We start from the raw sequence: 23297 nt of genomic DNA on the forward strand, positions 1-23297 counted from the left end.
CAAGGAAAAGTGATGATAAAGACATTTATAATGTTACAAAGGATTTCAATTTCAGATAAATGCTCTTCTTCTGAACTTTTTATTAATCAAAGAAGCTTAAAAAAAATCTCTGTAATAATAACTGTTTTCTGAGCAGCAAATCAGCATATCAGAATGATTTCTGAAGGATCATGTGACTGGATTAATGATGCTAAAAATTCAGCTTTGAAATCACAGGAAAAAATTAAATTTTAAAATTCATTCAAATAGAAAAGTGTTATTTTAAATAGTAAAAACATTGTAAAATTGTACTGTTTTTGCTGTACCTTGGAGCAAATAAATACAAGCTTGGTGAGCAGAAGACATTATCTTTAAAAAACTTTAATAAAAACTTTTGATTAGTAGTGTATTTTGACATGCAGGCTTGGTGAGCAGTAGAAACGTCTTTAAAAGACATTTACTGACAAAAACGTAAACTGTTCAAAAACTTCTGACTGGTATGACGAGCCTATGTTGATAAATGTGGAATGCCTCATGCTATCTAAAATGTCATACCTGTTTCAAGTAGGCTAATTCAATCGGGGACATACACAGTATGATGTTTGTAACAATTCTATGGCGAATTGCAACGCTTCTCGACTGCTCTCGCGCAACAATAATAAGGGGCCATTCATACACAACTCAGGCCAATGGATCGGGAAAACGGTCTGAAGACGCTTTTTTGAAAGCTTAACTTTTTTAACTTGAGTGCCGCATTTTTAGAACGCCGGGCACGCAACTGTCGAACAAGTTCGTCCAGCGCGTGTTTACAGAAAAACGATGGGGGAAAAAAAACGGGTTCTGCGAGGTCCTGTCCTAACTAAACTGCATAACTGGTCAGGATGATCCCATCAGAAATGCAAATATTTTTTTCATGATGTGCCGTAATGAATCCCCATGAGACCAGGCGGCAGGTGGATTAACCGGCGTTACCAGAGGGACGGACTCGCAAACCACTCCTTATCCCAGATAAAACACAGGTTAAGTTACTCCAGTCCTTACACACCATCATCAGAGGCATTACTAGGTCTGAAAAAACCAAGCTCTGAGACCGCGCCAGTATTGAGGATTCTTTGAAACATAGGTAAGTCAGTTTCTGTAGGATGCTGTGAGAAGTTTTATGAGGGAATTAGTTTTATGAGTCAGTTTTTGTAAAGAAAGAAAGAGAGAACGAAAGAAAGAATATTCCCAATTTATAACACCTGCTTCCTTGTAAAAAGTATCGGTAACATGGTATACGTGTTTACATGTGTGTTTCGATAACTAGTGCGGTAAAAAGAGCTTCGATAAAAAGGGCTGTAGCCACCATATTTAAACGAATTTAAAAAATGAAATTGTATTTTACTTTATAAAGCTATATATTCGGTTTATTATACAAAATTCGATTTATTATACTTAAATTAAAATAGTTTAAATTAGGGATTTATGAATACCATCCGTTTACCTTTATTCTTTGGCATAATGTCTTAATGCAAACTGAATAAAATGTAGAAAGTGAAGAATAGGCACTGCAATTAGTTTTGCCTAAAAGTGATGGTCCACCTAAAAATTACATTTTTATCATCATTTACTCCAACACCTTACCTCATGTCTTTCCAAACCTGTTTCTTTCTTCTGTGGAACACAAAAAAAGATATTTTGATAATTGCTGGAAAGAGGTTCCTATTGACACAGTATTTTTTGTCAATATGGAACCTAGTTGGACTGTTTAGTTACCAAATATCATCTTTAAAATTAACTTTAAAACTCCCTTAATAACTAACACCTGTGCCATTCTTCAGCTGCCACATTTTGTTCAGTTTACATGGATGGACTGTCCCTTTAAGCAATACTGTGCTGTATTGTGAAGTTACAGTATTATAATACATCTGCTAGCACAGTGATACACATTGTATTCGTAGCTATATGATATCTCTTACGCATCTCAACATAAACCACTATCTTTTCCTCTATAGGTTCAATTTGAAGTGACAAAATCTCAAACATCACTGACGTAAAGATGGTGGCTTCACTACAGAAAAGTCGCCACTACATGACCGCACTCCTGAGCTCCACTATCATCTTGTTACTTCTGTACCTTCAAAACTCATTGCTGGTTTTCACCTACCGTTCCTACGGTTCTGTGTCTGAGAGATCTACGTGTGCGTGCAGTATCTGCGTGGCGGACAGAGAAAATAGTAACTGGTTTAGTGAGCGATACAACCCCGATATACCAATTCTGCTCAACAGCACCAACAGCGTATTAAACGCAAACGTCTCCAGGTGGTGGGAGGTAAGAAAGGTTGCTGTTAAATCAATATACAGCTCTTACTTACATACATGATTAAGTTTTGAGGCTTTGGGGTCAGTAAGATTTGTTTAATATTTTGAAAAGAAGTCTGATGCTAACTGATTTAATAATGCCATACAGGAGCTACAATATTCACAAAATGCTGGCAACTTCACAGAGGTGGCGAATCAGCTGTTTCCTCTCTTCCCCAACAAAGAGCACTACTCAGATGCCGGTCCGGATCGCTGCAGAACCTGTGCTGTGGTGGGAAACTCTGGGAACCTCCTGGGATCCCGTTATGGGCCTCTTATAGATTATCATGACTTTGTTATGAGGTACATGAGACTGTTTTTAGTTGCTTTTAAGGTCCACTCTTAAATTTAATGTGAGTTTAGAGAATAAAGACACATCAATAAGGATGAATATGTTGTGCATTTATCAGCATTGGAACAGGTGATTCCAGATGTTTTATCTTAAAGGCTTTTTATTAGAATATCATGCACACCTTAATCTCCTGTGTGTTTAAGGATAAATAAAGGCCCAATAGAGGGTTATGAGAAGGATGTGGGGTCAAAGACGACTCACCGGATTATGTATCCTGAGAGCGCTATAGACTTGGACAACTCCACCCATCTGGTGCTTCTTCCCTTTAAGATTCTTGACATGCAGTGGCTCATCAGTGCCTTCACCACTAAAAACATCACAGAGTAAGAATTAAACATTCATTTGTGAATACTAGGATGTAATGCAACCAGATACTGGTTCACTCCGTTGACTGTTAAAGGTGTTTTTGGTCTGCTCTTTTTAAATATCATGAAACACTGCCTTTAATCAAATTTTAAAATACTTGGGTTTTATGTTGGACTTTTTTTTTCATTAGGCGTTCAAGCGCATAGCGCTAAAACCCTATTGTAATTGTTAGAGTGGCCAAAGATCAGCAATCTCCAAGTTAAACTGATCAGGCAGTCCAAACCTTAAGTCGTAGAGACTTGAAAATCGGAGGGATGGTAGTACTCACACCGTCTACAACAGGGGTGCCCAACCCTGTTCCTGGAGATCGACTTTCCTTCAGAGTTTAGTTCCAGCCCTAATCAAACTTGGTGGTGCTAAAAGATGGAAAAAACATAAAAACAGCCATAACTACGCAACCGTTTGTACTATTGACGTGAAAATCGTTAGGCACGGTCTTGGTCCAAAGTGCTACAAGCATATAAGAACATTTGTGTATCTCAAAAAACATGACTGCCATAGGCCGATGAACTTTGAGCACCTTCACCTTCTTTCCGAAATTTGAAAGAAATCTGGCATTGGGGGCGATATTGCATTTTTCAAGGGTGGAAACAATTGTATATTGCACTGGATTTTTTTTACACATACGCATGATATTCGTATCATACAATAGACCCCCTGTTTCTGAACGACTTTTCCTGTAGAACCACTGCTGTCAATCAAACCGTTTGTTAAATGACTGAGAAAATGTAAGACTACTTTTGCAAACTAGTCTTTGGAAAAAAACACTGCAGTGCAATTCTCTGGACTCTCTAGGACAATTAATTATTTAAAAAATGTCAAAATTTACCCTTTGGAAAGCTGTAATGGGGTTATCTAGAAAAGGGGCCTGTCCAAATATACCCAAAAGCCTATAAAGTCCTATTTCCATCGTAAATGACCTGGATTTTCCAAAATAGCTTTTTTAAAATCATTGATTTAGGTGTTTACAAGCTTGATAAATAATATATAATGTCTTTTTTCATATGTGTTTAAATGCCTTAAAGCGCCTGAAACCCGGTAATCGCTGTTTGCAGCTATATTTTTATTTTATTTTTTAATACAAAAAGAGAAGAGTTAATATGCTGTACAGAACTGACCTTTTCATAAGCTAAATGTTATTGAAAATTTCATTATTATCTGTATCTACTAATTGCAATCTCCATGAAATAACCTTTAAAGCTGCTATGGCTATAAAACTCCAATACGAAACAAATGAGCAGTAGACTTATTCATATACTATGCAAACTAAATTATTCAAGTAAATTAAAGAAAAGGTTTCAGTAAATGAGACATAGTTATAGTCATAGCTGAATCACACACAGTTGTTAAACACAACTATGGTTAATGGAAAAATACATAAATTCAATACTGTGTAAATATTTGGAAATGTTATGATGTCCCTCTTTCGTTTGTAACGTTCGTCATTTGTAAAAAAAACGTGTTTGCTAAATGTAAATATATACTATGGCAGTTACAGTAAATAAAGACTGTTGTTAAAGGTTAAAAAAAAACAGTCCGCAAGACTTTTTGGATTAGAGCCAATTTAAAGGAATGCTATTCACACAAGAAGGAAGGAAAATGTTTTTCTGAAAAGTTCATGGAACTTTACACGTTCACACGCCTTTTGTTTGTTGATGTCTCATGTTTTCTGTTACAGAACATATATGAAAGTGCCATCTACAGTTAACGCAAATAAGGACAAGGTGAACAACACAAACCTTCTCATGAGTTTAACTGATCAATCAAATAACAAATGTTGATTTTTTTTCCATTTGCATAAAGTTTACTACTATTACCTGATTGAAATTTTGACATTGCACACTTAAAACGTGATATTTTACTTGCATATTTCATTAATGTCCTGTTTTATGTCTCTTATTGTTTTTAGGTGATGATTATCCACCCAGAATTCATAAGATACGTCTATGATAACTGGGCAGAAGGTCATGGCAGATATCCATCCACTGGTTTCTTAACACTGATATTCGCTCTACACATCTGTGACGAGGTAAAACTCCATAAACAGCGTATGACATAGCATTGCCTTCATTACTGAGGGCGTGTCAGTTTTTACAGGATCTAAATGTACTACAGTAGAGCCCCAGAATGGCAGCAAATATTTGAGTGTGGGTTTAATCATTAATAAATGTCCAGTGCAGACTGTTGACACAACAAAAGGCCTTTCAGGAAAGTGTTAAGCATGTTAAGAAACAAGAGGAGCTGAACTGTTTGTACTGTATGTGTTCCCATGGATAGTGAGGTGATGTCATAATTCCTTCGTAATTTATAATAACTGTGAATCATGTTAATGTTTCTCTAATATAGTTAATCACCATTATTGTCATTTTAGAATTTTCATCAGAATTACAGCACTTCAAAAGGCACCTATTATGCAAAATTCACTTTTACATATTGTTTGAACATAAATGTGTGGTGGCAGTGTGTACACAACCACCCTATAATAATAAAAATCCACCCGCTCCTTGTTTTTTTAATCCCTATAAATCATACATCTCAGAGCAAGTCGATCACAGAACCCGTAAAATGTGATGTCACATTTAACAAGCCCCACCCACATGCCATGTGACAGCTGCTTTCTGTGCACATGCTCCGGATGTGTGCGCTCAGAAAACCGTACACTCTTAAAAATAAAGGTGCTTCATGATGCCATAGAAGAACCTTTTTGTCTAAATGGTTCCATAAAGAACCTTTAACATCTGAAGAATCTTTCTGTTTCACAAAAGGTTCTTCGTGGTAAAAGAAGGTTCTTCAGATTGTAAAAAGGTAAGAAGGAGATGGTCTTTAAAGAACCTTTGACTGAATGGTTCTTTGTGGAACGAAAAATGGTTCTTCTATGGCATCGCTGTGAAGAACGTGTATAAAGTGTATATCAGATGTTTAAACTGATGGCTTTAAAACGCATGATTTCAGCGCAACAGATATGATACTTAAAACCAAACAGATGTTTTTGGCAGAGTATCTGAGTTACGAGCTGCACAGGCTCAGCCCTATTCTGCAGCTCATTTGCATTTAAAGAGACATGCACGAAAACAGAGATATAATAAAAATATATAATAAAATGATATAATAAATGATCTGTGAGGTATTTTTAGCTGAAACTTCACAGACACATTTTGGGGACACCTGAGACCTGAGCTATCTTGTGAAAAGGGGCATAATATGGGGCCTGTTAACATAAGCACGAATCAAGAGATCTTGCGTCATGGTTTGTTCGTAGATTTAGTCGCAGTGGCATGAAAGAAAACCGACTGGCTGCATAACACTTTTACTTGAACAGAATATGTCAATGGAGAACGCTAAACAACACGTTCAAAAGTATTTTTGATTCATCAGCATTTCTTTTCTTAGAAAGCGCACATGCGCATGGTTGCCAGGTTGGGAAGATTATTTAAACAACGGGGAAGAAAATCTATCGATTTCAGAAAACAAGCTCTTTGAAATCTGGAAACTGCAACCAATAAAGATTGTGGAGACTTGTTCCCAACGCAAGATAACACAAATGCAAATTAAAACAAAATGTTTATGGGAAATAACCAGTGGCCAAATATCGCAGATGGTTGTGCTTGATAAATCAAGGGAAGTAGCAATCTTGACGATGATTAAAATACAATTTAAAGTTAAAGTTAGTAAAGTTAGTAGAATATATAAAGATAACGATTACTTATTTTACTCATGTTAAAATGGGCTTACATAGGCTATTATTGCTAGGCACAGATAGAAAAAAAGAAACTGAGTTTAATATTAATACTGGTAGAAGAATTTTTATTCTCACGTCACGTCCCTGAAACTTTTAAATCATTGATAACTCTGTCTCTTACAGGTGAATGTATTTGGGTTTGGAGCTCGAGCGATGGATTCTGGCATTTGAAGAAATCTTCACTTCATATGAGTACGGCGTTCATGGTGGAAAATTTGAAAATGAAACAATCATTCGGCTCCAGCGATGGATTCTGGCATTACAGTATCGAATATTGAATTTCGCAGCTCCTCCAGTGGCACTAAATCAAATTATGCCATTGGTTGCTTTATTTTTTGGCTGGGATGTTCAAACACCACAGAGACACTCTGAAATCAAACCAAGACTGCAAATTGTGTTTTACCAATATACGCAGACTAATAAGTATTTGTATTGTAATTTATTTATTTATTTTCCGTGTTTATGCTAATTTAAGTGATATAAAGCCAATTTGAGGCATTGCATTGCCTCAAAGTATTGAAGTGTGTTGTGTTGTGTATTGTGGAGATGAGACTATGATTAAGTCTGAATAAAGTTGTTGCATTTTGCATCTCAAGTTATGTGATTGTTTCAGTTAATCCAATCCTCTGCAAATCCTCTGTACATCAATAAAAATATAATCTATCAGAGAAAAAAAACTATGTATATAATATTGATTGTAGGGTATAGTGTACTCGTTGTACATTCAGTGCTGGCTAGTAACTAAGTACAATACATGTGTTTTTCTATAGGCAGTTGTCACTACCTGTATTTTGCAGGAGTTAATGCAGTTGTCACTCCTGTATTTTAATGAATTATGTGTATACAGAATGTGATTAAAGAGTAAAAGTTGAACTGACAACCCAGTTTAGCTGCAGTGTGTACATGGCCTTATTTCACTAGGATACGGGACTGACAACCGCATACGACAACTGCATTAACTCCAAAAAATACAGGTAGTGACAACCACATTTACAGAAATTCTACGCAGTGTGTACGGAACTGAACTGAACAACTAGTTGTTAATGACATGTTTAAACACGCATAAGAACTGTGTCTTTGTCTGTTTGTGAGGTGCAAGAAAATAACAGTGAAGGAAGTCTTAACCTTATCACATTTTAACACGAGCCAGGGTTCCCACACCTTGGTTAACTTCAAATTCAATGGGATAAGGTTGACAATCATACAGTTTATTAATATAATGTATATGTATATAGTTTTCCTCTGCAAAACGTGGCATAATGTGGACTAAGATGATAGACTAAACTCAATATGTTCCTCTTCATTTTTAAAACAACTACAGACAAGCAGTTGAACCCAGAATAAACGCAAAGCTGCGTTTATATGCATTTTCCCATATAGAACAATATCTACAACCCTTTTATATCGTTCTCTTTGTCCATTATGCTACATTATGTAATTGGCCAGAGGAGAACTGGCCCCCTGACTGAGCCTGGTTTCTCCCAAGGTTTTTTTCTCCATTTGTCACCGATGGAGTTTTGGTTCCTTGCCGCTGTCGCCTCTGGCTTGCTTAGTTGGGGACACTTTATCTTCACACAATGTTGTATTTTATTTTATTGTATTTGATTAACCTTTACCTGAGAATTGAGTGTTTACTGTTGCCCTTGGCATTGTTAATGTACGATTTCCTATTTAATACTGTACAGCCGCCTTGTCACAATTCTGTATTGTTAAAGGCGGTATATAAATAAAGGTGACTAGACTTGACATTATGTGTTTTATTATTGATTTTCTTCGGGAGTAAAACATCTATTTAACACTTTGCATTCTGTCCACGTCTGCTTGCCTATACAGAGTTGGTCCTTTTAATATCACTTAATGCATTTCTTATTGTGCGTTCAAATCTGCTGGTATAAAGTTTGTCAACAATTTTTTGGGCGTTTGTTGGGCAAGTAGGTATAAAAGTGAAAGTTTGCGCATTGCATTCATGGTCATATGCTTGCCTTGAAGTATATTAAATTAATAAACTATATATCAAATTTGATTTTTAATGTCACTCATGTATCTTAATACATTAAGCCATATTAAGTGTTTATGGTTTTCTACGGGAGGAAAACGCTTAATGAGAGACTTCATATTCTGCTGTTCTGAGGTCCTGGATTTGTGGGTCTTTGTCTTTATCTCCTACAGATGACTTGCAGGTCCCTGTACGTTATGCTATTAAATTCGTTTTAATCGTTTAACCACCACAACGTCTTGTCTCCATTGGCAACAAGCACGATTTGTGTGGACTGCAAGTGACGTTGCAGGTAGCAGAGAGTGCAAGTGATGATTGCGAGTGACATTGTAATTTAGTTTTTTTTTTTCTTGTCTTCACCACCTTGCTATTGTTGTAAAATGTTGAGATATTTAATATAAAAATAATAAATAAATAGATTAAAATAAAAAATAAAATGGACTGCAAGTGATGTCACTTCTGGAAGTGCAGCTGTCTGAGAGTGCACGTCTGAAAATGCAAGTGCATGTCTATAGCCAGACCCTTCTAGATTTCATACTCGGTTAGGATTTAGATTTTACAACTCCTGTAGTGTGAGCCTTAACTGTAGTATGATTATGAGTATTTTAAAATGTAATTTAATCTAATTACAAGTACTTAATTTTTTTAATCTGATTACGCAATCCATATTACATGTAATCAGTTACTACCAGCTCTGCTGTCACAGGATGAACGAGACGAGAGGCGAGCGGATCCATATGCAAGCTTTTTATTGGGCGAGACAAAGACATGGTCGTACAGGCAAGGTCGAGACGGGAGCAAACAGGAATAACACAGGCAGTAGGAAAGAATAGTCCAGGAAACGAGAGCGATAATCCACAAGGCAGGCGGCTAGACAGACGTAAACGATAAAGCAGGCGAGAAGTCAAAAACCACGGGAACTAGGAACTTGGAAACAGGAAAACGCTAGCAAACAACAAAACAACAATCCGTGGTTAGCACGGCGAAATACAGGGGCTTTTATAGCGCCGCTGATTGGTCGTGGGTCAAGTGTAATGGCTGATGGGAAATGTAGTCCGGGGTGTGGTGCAACAGTCTGTGTGTGAAAGGGCGAGAGTGACATCTGGTGGTGAGCGGACAGCGGGACACCGACCAGATTCGTGACATAGCCCCCCCAAGGAGCGGCTTCCAGACGCTCCAACAGAGTAACAGTCCAGGGAGCGGTGGGGCGGGAGTGAGACAGGGCGAGGGCTGGAGGACCAGGTCCCTGCGGAGGACCCGGTGATTGAGGCAGAACCGACAGAGCAGGTACCCTCCAGGGAGGGGCTGGAGGCGGAGCAGGAAGCGCAGGAGCCCTCCAGGGCGGAGCAGGAGGCGCAGGAGCCCTCCAGGGCGGAGCCGGAGGCAGAGCAGGAGGCGCAGGAGCCCTCCAGGGCGGAGCCGGAGGCAGAGCAGGAGGCAGAGCAGAAGGCGCAGGAGCGCTCCAGGGCGGAGCCGGAGGCAGAGCAGGGGGTGCAGGAGCCCTCCAGGGCGGAGCCGGAGGCGCAGGAGCCCTCCAGGGCGGAGCCGGAGGCGGGACAGGCGACGCCCGAGCCCTCCGAGGCGGAACAGGAGGCGGGGCGATCCTCCAGGGCGGAACAGGAGGCGAAGCCGCCCTCCGGGGCGGAACAGGAGGCGGAGCGGCCCTCCGGGGCGGAACAGGAGGCGGAGCGGCCCTCCGGGGCGGAACAGGAGGCGGAGCGGCCCTCCGGGGCGGAACAGGAGGCGCAGCGGCCCTCCGGGGCGGAACAGGACCCCGCTTTACGATCTGGGACCTGGGGAAAGCAGAGACAGAGGAGACAAACAGAGAAGGGAGAGAAGCAGAGAGCTTGTAGGGGGACGCCACCTCCAAGGGAGGATCCACAGCCATGGCTGACACCTCTGGAGGTATTGGCGCAGCTTCTCCGACCAAGTGGCACTCTGGAACAGGCTTGTGACCAGGCGAAAACTCTGGAGCTGGCTTGTGACTAGGCGGGAGCTCTGGAGCAGGCTTGTGACCAGACGGGAGCTCTGGAACAGGCTTGTGACCGGACGGGAGCTCTGGAGTGGGCTTGTGACCAGACGGGAGCTGGGGCGGAGCAGGAAACCGCGTTATGGCCTGGGACCTGGAAACAGCAGAGACAGAGGAGGTAGAGAGAATATGGGGGAGGCAGAGAGTCTGTAGGGGGACGCCGCCTCCACGGGAGGATCCACAGCCGAAGCTGACACCTCAGGAGGCATTGGCGCGGCCTCTCCAACTGGCGGGGGCTCTGGAGTAGGCTTGTGCTTGGACAGGAGTTCTGGAGCAGGCTTGGGAGCAGACGTGACCCCAGAAGCACAATGTGCAGCCCACACACACCAGATGGCAATAGCCATTAAGGGTAGAGCAGCAGCGGGAGGTTGTGGTGGGTCCAGGGCGCTGGCTATCCCGATAGGCTGTGGTCTTGGGATGTCAGACGAGATGTGACTTGACTTGGGGTCTGGTGTGACTTGACTTGGGGACTGGGCATGACCTGACTCTGGGCCGTCAGACGGGTCATGGTAAGGCTCTGGGTGGCCAGACGAGACGTGGCTTGAGTCTGGGCCGTCAGGCGGGGCGTGGCTTGAGTCTGGGCCGTCAGGCGGGGCGTGGCTTGAGTCTGGGCCGTCAGGCGGAGCGTGGCTTGACTCTGAGCCGTCAGGCGGGGCGTGGCTTGACTCTGGGCCGTCAGGCGGGGCGTGGCTTGACTCTGGGCCGTCAGGCGGGGCGTGGCTTGACTCTGGAACAGCCGCCTTGACATTGCTCGACTTGGAAGCTTGACTGGACTTGGAAGCTTGACTGGACTTGGAAGCTTGACTGGACTTGGAAGCTTGACTGGACGCTGAAGCTTGACTGGACGCTGAAGCTTGACTGGACGCTGAAGCTTGACTGGAGACGGAAGCTGCATTATGACAGGACCTGACAACTAGGCTTGACTCACGAGGATCTGCAGAGGCCTGGCTTGCTTCAGGAATAACAGCTGTAACGTGACTTGGCTCAGGGACGACAGCTGTGACGTGACTTAACTCATGAGGAACAGCTGTGACTTGGCTTGACTCGTGGAGAACAAGAGCTTTGGTTTGACTTGACTCTGTTGTTTGACCGGACTTGGAAGCTTGACTTGACCCTGGGGTAGCAGCCGCGACGTGAAGGAGCGCCATTTTAGCTGCCCGTACAGCCATCAGGGGTGAATCCAGCACCTGTGCCATCATGATAGGCCGCGATCTTGGGATGTCAGGCGGGACGTGACTTGACTCAGGAACCACGGCTGTGACTTTGCTTGACTCGGGAACCGCTTCAGGAAGGCCGGCCCTGATGGGTGCAGACTCAGGAGCAGAAAACACAACGTGAACAGGCTGTGGCTTGACTGAGATGGCCTGAGCAGGCTGTGGCTTGGCTGACATGGCGTTAGCTGGCACTGGCCTGGCAGCCATCTTGTGCAGTGGCTCTGGCGTGGCAGCCATCTTGTGCAGTAGCTCTGGCGTGGCAGCCATCTTGTGCAGTGGCTCTGACGTGGCAGCCATCTTGTGCAGTGGCTCTGACGTGGCAGCCATCTTGTGCTGTGGCTCTGGCGTGGCGGCCATCTTGTGCAGTGGCTCTGGCGTGGCGGCCATCTTGACAGTGCTTGGCTCGGGAATGATGGCTGTAACTTGACTTGACACAGGAACCACAGTAGTAGCTTGACTTGACATAACAACTTGACTTGACTCGGGAAAACAGCTGCAGCTTGACTTAACTTGGAGACTTGACTTGACTCAGGAAACACAGCTGCAACTTGACTCGACTTGGAAACTTGACTTGACTCGGGAAACACAGCTGCAACTTGACTTGACTCAGGAAAGGCAGCTGTGAAATGACGGAGCTCCGTTATCGCCGCCATCTGGTGAGCGCGCACTGGCGCCGCCGCCATCTTGCGAACGGGCATCGCAGTCGCCGCCATTTTGCGCACGGGCTCCGTTGTCGCCGCCAGGGTATGAACGCGCTCGGCGCGGCCGCCATCTTGTGAACGGGCGCCGGCGCTGGCGCGATATCGCGTTGCTTCTCCGCAACATCCACAGTAAGTGAAGAACCGCTAATATGTAGTGCAATGTTTAGATATTGGCTTATAGTCCAATGGGGCTGATGTGTTGGCATTAAGGAGGCGAACGGTTCAGAGAGCCCTCCACGGAAAAAGATCATTAAACACAGATCACTCATAGAAGTCTGGTGTGTTAATGTATGAAAGTCCATAACGTACTCCTCAACCGATCGCTCACCTTGCTTGAGGAGCATGATCTGTATCGCAGGGTCCTGAGCTGCTGGATCCTTGATGACGGATTGTTCTGTCACAGGATGAACGAGACGAGAGGCGAGCGGATCCATATGCAAGCTTTTTATTGGGCGAGACAAAGACATGGTCGTACAGGCAAGGTCGAGACGGGAGCAAACAGGAATAACACAGGCAGTAGGAAAGAATAGTCCAGGAAACGAGAGCGATAATCCACAAGGCAGGCGGCTAGACAGACGTAAACGATAAAGCAGGCGAGAAGTCAAAAACCACGGGAACTAGGAACTTGGAAACAGGAAAACGCTAGCAAACAACAAAACAACAATCCGTGGTTAGCACGGCGAAATACAGGGGCTTTTATAGCGCCGCTGATTGGTCGTGGGTCAAGTGTAATGGCTGATGGGAAATGTAGTCCGGGGTGTGGTGCAACAGTCTGTGTGTGAAAGGGCGAGAGTGACATCTGGTGGTGAGCGGACAGCGGGACACCGACCAGATTCGTGACATCTGCAAACTACAGTCTTGTACCCTACAACTGTGTAAAAATGTTCTCAGGTCATTTTCGGGGGGGGGGGACACGTCGGGGGGGATTGAGAAATGGAGTAAATATAGGCTATGCTGCACATACAGGCCTATTGAAAAAAAAAACTTGATACGTGTACTGTGTTATCCTAACTGAGACACATATGATTGCTTTTTTGTTGATTTTGATTGCTTCCATTGCCCTCATTTGTAAGTGGCTTTGGATAAAAGCATCTGCTAAATGACTAAATGTAACCTAAATGTAATGCGTACGTGCAAAAAGACAAACGCCTTGTGACTCACCATGACTAATACTGTCACCAAACACGATTTCATTTCCTGCCAGAAACGTTTACCTAAACATTAAGATTCTGTGATTGCTGAAACATCTACAGGTTCGTCACTAGCAGTATCGATACGCTTCGGGCGACTCAAGTTTAATTTCCGAGATGTGCTCCTTTAAAAACAAACATCAAAAAAAGCATGGGCGTTTCTAGCCATTCATCGGTAATGAGATGCTTATCACTGAGTGAAATAATAGACACTGACGAGTTGTTTCCTAAAATAGTTTGCACGTAAAATATCCACCTCATTAGTGCTACATTTGGTTTCTGATTTATAAAATACCCTGTTATATTTCACTGAACTATCCGAATGAATCACAAACAAGTCAGATTTTTTCAACCCGGTCTCTGCACGAAGTCGTTTGACCGATTAGATTAAAAGAGTAAAGAGAGTACGTCACTCAATGTGTCACCGCTAGTTCTGATTCAAAACAGCTGATGGAAATACATACAAAACATGATTCCTGAAATATTATGAGAGAAAATGAGTCTCAGGTTAGTATACAGTAACATTAATTACCTGAGGAACAAACCAAAACGGCTGAAGAAGAGTGAATTGAGTCACACTGCCTGCTTTTATGTTGCTATTTTAAAAAAATAAAAAATGCTGTATGTTTTCATTTCTATGACAAAAAGCCGATTGGAAATTCTTTAAAACATGTCCTTAATTGATCCACAATAACAAGGTCATGTAGTTTTTGAACATAATGTTTGTTTAGGGATAAACTATGCCTATATAACGAGGTCAAATAGCATTTCAAGTATGTAACAGTAAAACTTCTTGCAAATTCCTGTAATACCTGTAGCAAATGTTAAATACCGGCAGCAGTACTTTTCTTGCCTCCAGCACAGCTATGCCTTGATTTCTTTCTAATTATGCTGAGCAGCATTTTGATTAGCAGAGCAACATTTTTGTCAAGTTTGGAATTGGAAAAAAAAGTTATTTTTTTAAACATTCAACACAGGCTCAGTCCAGACATTATCATGTTAAAGTTTATACAAAGGACTTTTTAAATGAGCATGTGACAAAGCATTGTACTTATGCCTGAATTTTCTTCTTTCGAAGGTTCTGGTTCATTATCCGCTATAGAGGGTTTGCACTTACGCCACACTTTGGCCAGTTACCTGAATGTGCAGCCATACTGGCAATACTCAGATAAACAACAGCATGGATAGCATGGATTGCATGGTTAATGTGTTATTGAATATGTTGTTCTGCTAATTGATGCCGTCTAAACGACAGAAAAAACATGTGGAAGCTGCTAAATCATACTTAGTGAACAGGAAAGGGTGCAATATTTTGACAAACTAAAATGTTAAATACGAGTAGTATTAATTAAGATATTAGCCTAATATTTCACCTACCTAACTGGAAATGATAAGAACAAATATGAATGTTTTCAAGATTCTTGCCCTGGAAATCCTGGTTCAGTTTGGCCAACCACAAATGCCTTTTGTTTTTTTTGCAGGAAACAAGGAAATGCAATGACATGCACTACATTGCTTTGTCATCGTCATTGGAAAAAGATGGGTTTTTCAGCATCATTACACGGTCATCATTGCCACATGATCCGTCAGAAATCATTCTAAATATGCTCATTTGCTGCTCAAGAAACATTGATTATTGTTGTTAAAAACAGTTTTGCTTATATATATATATCATATATATATATTATATGTATATTATCTATCTTTAAATCTTCTCAGTTGTTTTCCATTCACCCTTTCGTTCTAGTATAATTTCTTCATTTGTTCTCATCTTTATCTGCATAAAGGAGTTAAACACCAACAAATATACACCTGCGCTATGCAGTATCATGTTGTACTTTCATTTCGGAAACACACGTCAGTTTTGTCTCGTGATCTCTGTTTATCATACCAGCAAGACAATAGATGAACGTCAGTTTGTCTACTCACACCTATCTGATGCAAGTCAAACTAGTTCAGTGCTTGTGTCCTATAAACTCCCAAGGTGTTGTAACACTGCTAGTTTGTATGAGTCAGTACATTTTTAATGAGTTGAAAAGAGATTTGGGAATAAACTAATTGCACAACTACTTCCGCGTTCTACTTGTTACGGCTCGGTAGTTTCCGTTTAGCGTTCAGCGCACCTACATACTTTTAGATTATTACCTCATTTTAGGGCTGTCATTTCTTGAAAAAAAAACAATTAATCAAATTCTCTGCGTTAACCCTCTAATGCATGAATTATGGTTTTGTACTCCAAAAAAATATTTAATCTAATTTTATGGAAGATTTAAGATAACAGACTAACAAAATAAAAAAAATAAAAAATGAAAACACCCCCCCCCTCTGTAGTAAATCACAGAGAAAAATGTAATATTGTCTCAACATTTATTAGGAAACTTGAGGGAACAGGTACTCTTTTGAACTGAAAATGTGTTTCAAATATTTAATTGACATTTGTCCACTTCAAATATGTCTTAACAAATATTTTATTTAACCAAAACTTGTTGTCAGTCCATACAAATTCAACAAATAGTGGCCATTTTCTTTTAAAACATGCTGTAGACATGTTTGCAGTCTTCACTTTCTCACTCTGTGTGAAACTTCAAGAAGCAGTTTGTAGTGCTTGTGAAGCAGAGGTGGGCATTACACTTCCTGCATTTAGCCTGGTACCCTGCACCTGCCCTTCTTCTCACTCATGATGATCCAGTGGGCTGTAGCATCCAACCTCACATCTGGGATTTGGATTGGAGCAGTGGGTCCCTGCCTCTTCTTTGTCTCATAATCACTTGAAATTCCACCACTGGGCCGTCCTCTTTTCTTTTCCAGACTTTTCCCAGATTTGCAGAGACCCTGTGCAAAGTAGGATTTGAATGCATACAGCCGCATGACCTCAGCATCTGACAGGTTATTGCATTTACAATGCCGTTTGTACAACAACCAGCAGGTCCCCACAATCATGTCTAGAAAGTGGAAAAACAGACGATGATACCACTTTTTTGATCTGATTTTGGTTCAGTAGAGGGCTATAAGTGAGTCGAGGAGGTCCACCCCTCCCATGTGCTGATTATAGTCTCTTACAACAGCAGGACAGGGGACATCAATGATCGCCTTGCTTCCTCTGTCCCATCGCTGGACATGAGTGACTGGGTGTGCTCCCACGTAATCACTCAGTAGGGTCACTGAGTGATGTCTTTTGCTGTCAACAATTGCTGTCTTTTCTTGAAAAGACCCACGGCCAGATCTTTTCAGCTCAGCATCAGAAACCATGCTGCTGCCTGGTAATCTGGTGGAGCGAACAGTACCAAGACAGTGCACCCCTTGACGAGCTAGCTCAAGTTGTAGTGGGACACTGGTGAACCAGTTGTCAAAGTACAGTTTTTGTGTTGTGGCACTGGTTGAGCAAGGCGGAGGACAACATTTCCACTGGTATTGGTATTCAAAAAAGTCAAATGTCTGTCTTTAGCATGTTATTGCATTGAAAACTAGCCTGCAAAAATAAAGTAAAAATTATATATATTTCTTTATTATTATATTGAGCACAAATACATGTAATGATATGTGACTACATCAAAAAACATTGTCAATGAAGACCTCCTTGAAAAGTACCCCTTACTGCATAACGTTGCTCTGAGGCAACAAAAAGAAAAACTGAATTGATTAACATGCTAAATAAAAAAACCTGACAAAATGCTTATCTACTCATGCACACATACATATTTTTTATTTACAATTTATGTCATGTTAAATAAGATTACTAAAGCAAATAATCTTACCTTCTTCTCACAGCATGCACTCCTGTGACCACGTGTCAGAAAAGGAAGTCCCGCCTTCAAATAATGCTTGATAGAGACTGCCACACCTTTTTGGACTGTTTCATAACAATTATTTGACTGATTGAAATCTTTTAAAGAACATGTAATGGAAATGCGGCTTAAGAAAACCTTCTGTTGCCTGAGGGCAACGCTATGCAGTAGAGGGTTAACATGAATCATATTCAACCTGCTGAAAGGTTACTATAAATATATTTCCCTTCTGTATGTGCATTCTGAATAAATAAAAATAAATACATTTCCCCACTAACCTTCCGCATTCTCACGAACTGCATTTTTCTTTTACTGATCATATTTCATACCTGATGAATATACAGTTTTAAAATGAGTTTGACTGATACCTTACGAAGATTAACCATGGTTTTACTATAGTAAAAGTGCCATGTTTTCCCCATTTGTATAACAACACTTTTACAACAAAATTACTTTTACGGGGCAGCTGTAAAGTCAGGCTTGTAATCGAAAGGTTGCGGGTTCGAGTCCCACGTCCGGCAAGGATTGAAGGTGGGGGCAGTGAATAACCAGCGCCCTCTCCACCCTCAATGCCACGACTGAGTTGTTTGTTCACTACTCACTACTGTGTGTGTGCACTTGGATGGGTTAAATGCAGAGCACAAATTCTGAGTATGAGTCACCATACTTGGCCACACGTCACATCCTTTCCTTTCCTTTCAAATAGCCTACCATCGTTAAACTATGGACAGTGTAGTAAAACCCGAGTTAATTTGTGCTTATATGGTTTAACTTCAGTTGCAATTTTTTTGTTTGTGTGCGTTGGTGCTCTTATTCCGAGCCCCTATTGCTTATTCCGTTGTTTAAAACAGCTGAATGAATGTGCGGCAACTTCCTTATTTAACAAGGTTAAACATTTAAATAATTTTTAACAGTAACCCGCTGACAGTGCTACTACTGATTATTCATTTTTTGGCAGTAGACTAAATATAGTGAAATGATGACAGAATATGACACAGAATAGTGACTAACATATTTAATACAGATCAGATCTCACAAACTGCAGCGTCCCGATTAGGCCACTATAGAGTCACGTATGATTACCAGCCGCCGCATTCTCAGATCGGTTTATGTTGGAAACATAAACATAAGCGTTTAAGTCAACTAGATGATTACAGCGCACGACACGAGGCTCGGTGCAAGTAGTGGTTCATTGATTTTCAAACCTCTCGTTCAGGAAGAGTTTTTACTGCCCTCTTCTGAAGAATGGCCTAAACGCACTATAGGTACATCAAGAGGCTTTTCATCCATCATATTGTCTGTTTGGTAGAATGGTAGACGATAATTCATCTTCTCAGCTAAATTAAGAAGTATTTTCATACATATTTGCAGTTTCAATTACCAACTCTGAAGATCAATTCAAAAACAATTTTATTGTTTCTGAACCTCCACGTCAACCCTGTCAAAAAGGGACAAACATCTGTCCAAACAATAACAGAAAAGTTCACACAGCTCTTAATAATATATAGTTATATATTTATTCATACTGCCATATCCATTTATATTGGTTAATTGTAAAAAAAAAAAAAAAAAAAATACAGTCTTTGTGAAGGTTTTAATCCCCAAGGACCAATATCAGAGTTCACGTCCATGTCGCCCTGATCACTCATTTTACCGCCTCAAACTGTGACCCCCAGATTGTAAATATGTCTGTGTGTCTCAAAATTAGACTCCACAACTTACACACTCACTGATAACAAGTGCACAGGTAACTATGTTGATTGAGAGGGTGCCTTCAAAGTGTGTGTGTTAATGTGTGTGCATGTATGCGAATGAAAGAGAGAGAGAAAACAGACAGAGCTTATTAGGCATCAACGATGAGGTAAAATCCAACAAAGCTGACAAACAGCAATAAGGGACAGATTTTTTTTAACATAGCATGAGCAAACTGCATTTATGATTACTACTTAGGGTATTGTTGACTGTAAAGAAACGGCATCAGTGTTTCCAGGACTTTCCAGTATGATGAACTAGTTTCTATTAGTATGTCCGTGATACTACTATTTGCAAATGGCAATACTTTTATTAAATTGTGCCGTAGTGCAACTCTTTGTTCTGGATCCATTTTCTCATTTCTCTCAAATGTAAGGAAGGGACAAAGACATTAAACATAGACAGAATATTCCCATTGGAGCTTGCGAGAAAATCTAAAAGCAGAAAAAGCAACTAAAAATCAGTGTTAAACAAGTATTATAGTGACAGGGACGAAGAATGAAACATCTTGGCGCCATCCCAAACTCTGTTGGGAATATGATAAGATCATGTTATTAAAAATCCATTAGCTCACAAGCTTGCCAAACGGCATTCCACAAAAGCAAAATGTGAGCAAAACCTATTTGTCCGTAAGCAGCGTGTACAAGATGTGATATAACGTAACCAGTAAATTATGATAGATGGGGAAAAGTGATAGTTCACCCACAAATGAAAACAGCGTCATGATTTACTCACTGACCTTCAAATTTTTGTTGTTTGTTTGTTTTACTTCTGTTGAACCCAAAAGATGATACTTTGAAAAATATTAGTAACCGAACAGCTGATGGTAGCCACCAACTTTTCATACTGTGGAAGTCAATGCCAACATTAACCAACATCTATCAAACAAAGTTTTAAACCAAGTTATTTTGTGTTCAACAGAATATATATATAGAAATTATATATTCAGAAATATATATAGGGTCAGGAATTAACTTATTTAACTTGACATAATATTTTTAAACTGTTGTCAATAACAATAGACTGTTTATAATTTATAATAACGACCTAGAAACCAATATAAAAACGTTTTGGGCACATCACATTCTGGCTTCACAGACAATCATGTCGGTCCGTGACGTTAGTCTAGTCTAGCGCAAGTTATGCAAAAACTCCCATGATGATAACTGAAGCTACGAAATTAATATTTTATTTACATTGTATCTGCACTGCATTGTTTATGATGAGGGAATTCGCGAGCTTGCGCAATCAACAACAGCTGCGGCGTTTTGATTGGTGAGTTTTCAGTGCTGACTAATCTAATCGCCTCTGATTGGCCAATGCATTGGTGTATTGGGCTACTTTTGAGTAGCAATTGGGCGGGTTTTGTTGTGAAAACCTGGCGACCCTGACAGTAACGCGTTTGACTGGTTATAAGGCTCAAGGCTGCACAAAACAGCACGTAAAAGCAAATTGACACTTTTCATTAATTTTCACATTTAATTTGTTTAATTGTGCAGGGGCATTTTTTGCCCCTTTGTCTTGAATTTGTGGACATTTTTGTTCATATCGGTGGCATTTTTGCCACAAGCCATCGTTAATTTCTGACCCTGATATATATGTATATATATATTACATTTGGATATTTTTAATTGTGACATTTTCATAAAAAATACCCAATTAATTTAATTCCTTTCCAATGTCACAGTGCAGAAATACTGTTTTCAAATAAGCTTAATTTCTTTATGGGCAACATTATATCTCACTTTTCTTTTTGAGGGTTGAAATATAACATAGACATGTCATTGACAGGTTCCATGACTATTATCTAGATATTAACATAATACCTATACAGACTGCTTTCACGAAGAAGCATGAAGAAATTTGCCTGACTTTTCCAGGATGACTCAGCGGTTGTTTAATGTAAATACTTCCTGACCTGGATGATTGAAATTTTAGAGCGTGTCTGAAGAAAGTACAGAGAGTACCTACCAGTATTTTCGTACAGTTGGGCTGCAGTCAATTAGTATTGTTGTTATATGTAAATCAGATTTCACGTTTGTTACGCTCTGAGAGTGTCTTGTTGATCAACGATTGTCTTAAAACTATTGAGGCTGCTGTCAAATTAACTCCACCGAAAGATGTTTGTAATATATGCATAAAGTATGAAGAATCTCAGATGCTACGAAAAAGATTGAAGAGATAGTTCACCCAAAGTCGTTCCAAACCTGTATGAGTTTCGTTCTTTTGAGCACAAAAGAAGATATTTTGAAGAATGTTGGTAACCAAACAGTTGACGGTAGCCATTGACTTCCGTAATACACTATAGAAATCAATGGCTACCGTCAACTTGAGGGTGAGTTTTTGCGTGAACTATTGCTTCAAGTGGCAGTAAATGACAGAATGGTGTCACAAAACACATGCAATCTCACAAACGGCTGAAAATGATCGTGTCAGGGTTTTAAAAAAACACTGGACTGGACGAACATATCTGATTGCGAATGGGGATGCATTTTATGTGCTGCGTACAAAGTAGAGAGCGAAAAACCTCGAAATTAAACAAAGAATAAGAAGAGAAGGCGTAGAATAAACCTGACAGAAGATCACCAAAAAAAACACAAAGAACCTGATGACATCTACAAGTCACAACATACAGAAAACCTACTTCAAAATACAGCTTTTTATTGCATATTTGACTCTGATCTGCTGCAATACTTTCCTCTAAAGTGTGTGACAAACAAAATGCATTAAGCTACCTACAGCTGGCAGGTCAGTACCTTAAAACCAGCTGTCAATTCTGTCTAAAGTGTACGAGTGTGAGAAACTGAATATAAATTAACGTAAAAGTGGCTTAATGTAATTGCAGTTTTCATCAAGTATTATTATCTGAAACACTCAATGTTTTTATGCCACAAAACGGCATTTAGGCCACCAGCTCATCCATATACTTCCATAAAGCCATGTTGAAATATTCTACATGTATTGCAACTCATTTCAATGAGGACATTATCTAATGCTTACCTATAGAAATTCACAAAAAGAATAACAGACAGTAACATTTTTACAAGTAACCTCACGAACAGAGGCTAAAGTGAAAAGACCACAGTCGTGACGAAAACAAGTACAAACAAACAAACTATTTTTAAAACAAACACTTTTGATTTGAAACAGATCTGCGCACAAATCAGTATGCTTGTGCACTTTACAAGCCAGCGGATGATTCACGAGGGCATTGATTATAAAGTATGTGCCGTGCTAATTGCTCGCTGTGTTTTGTGGATGAAGAACAATCAGCGGAGACGTGAAAAACAAACGCACATACAGCGCATCAGGCCTCATTCATGAAACACAAGAATGAAAACTGTAAAATCTTTCCTTTAAACATTTTAATTTGCTTAAAACTCTTTCTTTTGCTTTGTAGACTTTTATATCTTAGTGCTAAATTTAAAATGGTATTTAAAAGTATAATATTTTAGAAGTATAATATTTAGTTATTATACTGCCTTCACCATTTATTTTACTTTTAAAATATCTTTTATATACACATATAGAGATTTTGTCATTTTACCTTTATCTCAGACCCAGACTTTCACAATTCGAAAGTCTATTATACAAATGTTGTTACTTTTAACGGCATTGTTAATTAGTTTTACTAATGTAGTTAAAACTAATTATGATATAAACTATGATATTTACCATTGATTTACCATTTACCATTGTTATTTATCATTGATTGCCTGAGACGACTTATGAACAAATAAAATGGAGTTAAATATTACTAAAGCTAAATGTGAGATTTATTATGAGTTTATGTGAAGATTGTTTTAAGTTAATTTAAATTAAAAATAAAAATTATGGCTTTCATTTATACTGCA

At 40.1% G+C, this 23297-nt stretch overlaps 1 pseudogene; it reads left to right on the forward strand.

Moving 5' to 3' along the window:
- Nucleotides 1-917: 917 nt before the first annotated feature.
- LOC127181554 (CMP-N-acetylneuraminate-beta-galactosamide-alpha-2,3-sialyltransferase 1-like) lies at nt 918-8949 on the forward strand (annotated as a pseudogene).
- Nucleotides 8950-23297: the final 14348 nt, after the last annotated feature.

This window comes from Labeo rohita, chromosome 19 (genome assembly GCF_022985175.1).
Source record: "Labeo rohita strain BAU-BD-2019 chromosome 19, IGBB_LRoh.1.0, whole genome shotgun sequence".
In the NCBI taxonomy this organism is placed as follows: domain Eukaryota; kingdom Metazoa; phylum Chordata; class Actinopteri; order Cypriniformes; family Cyprinidae; genus Labeo; species Labeo rohita.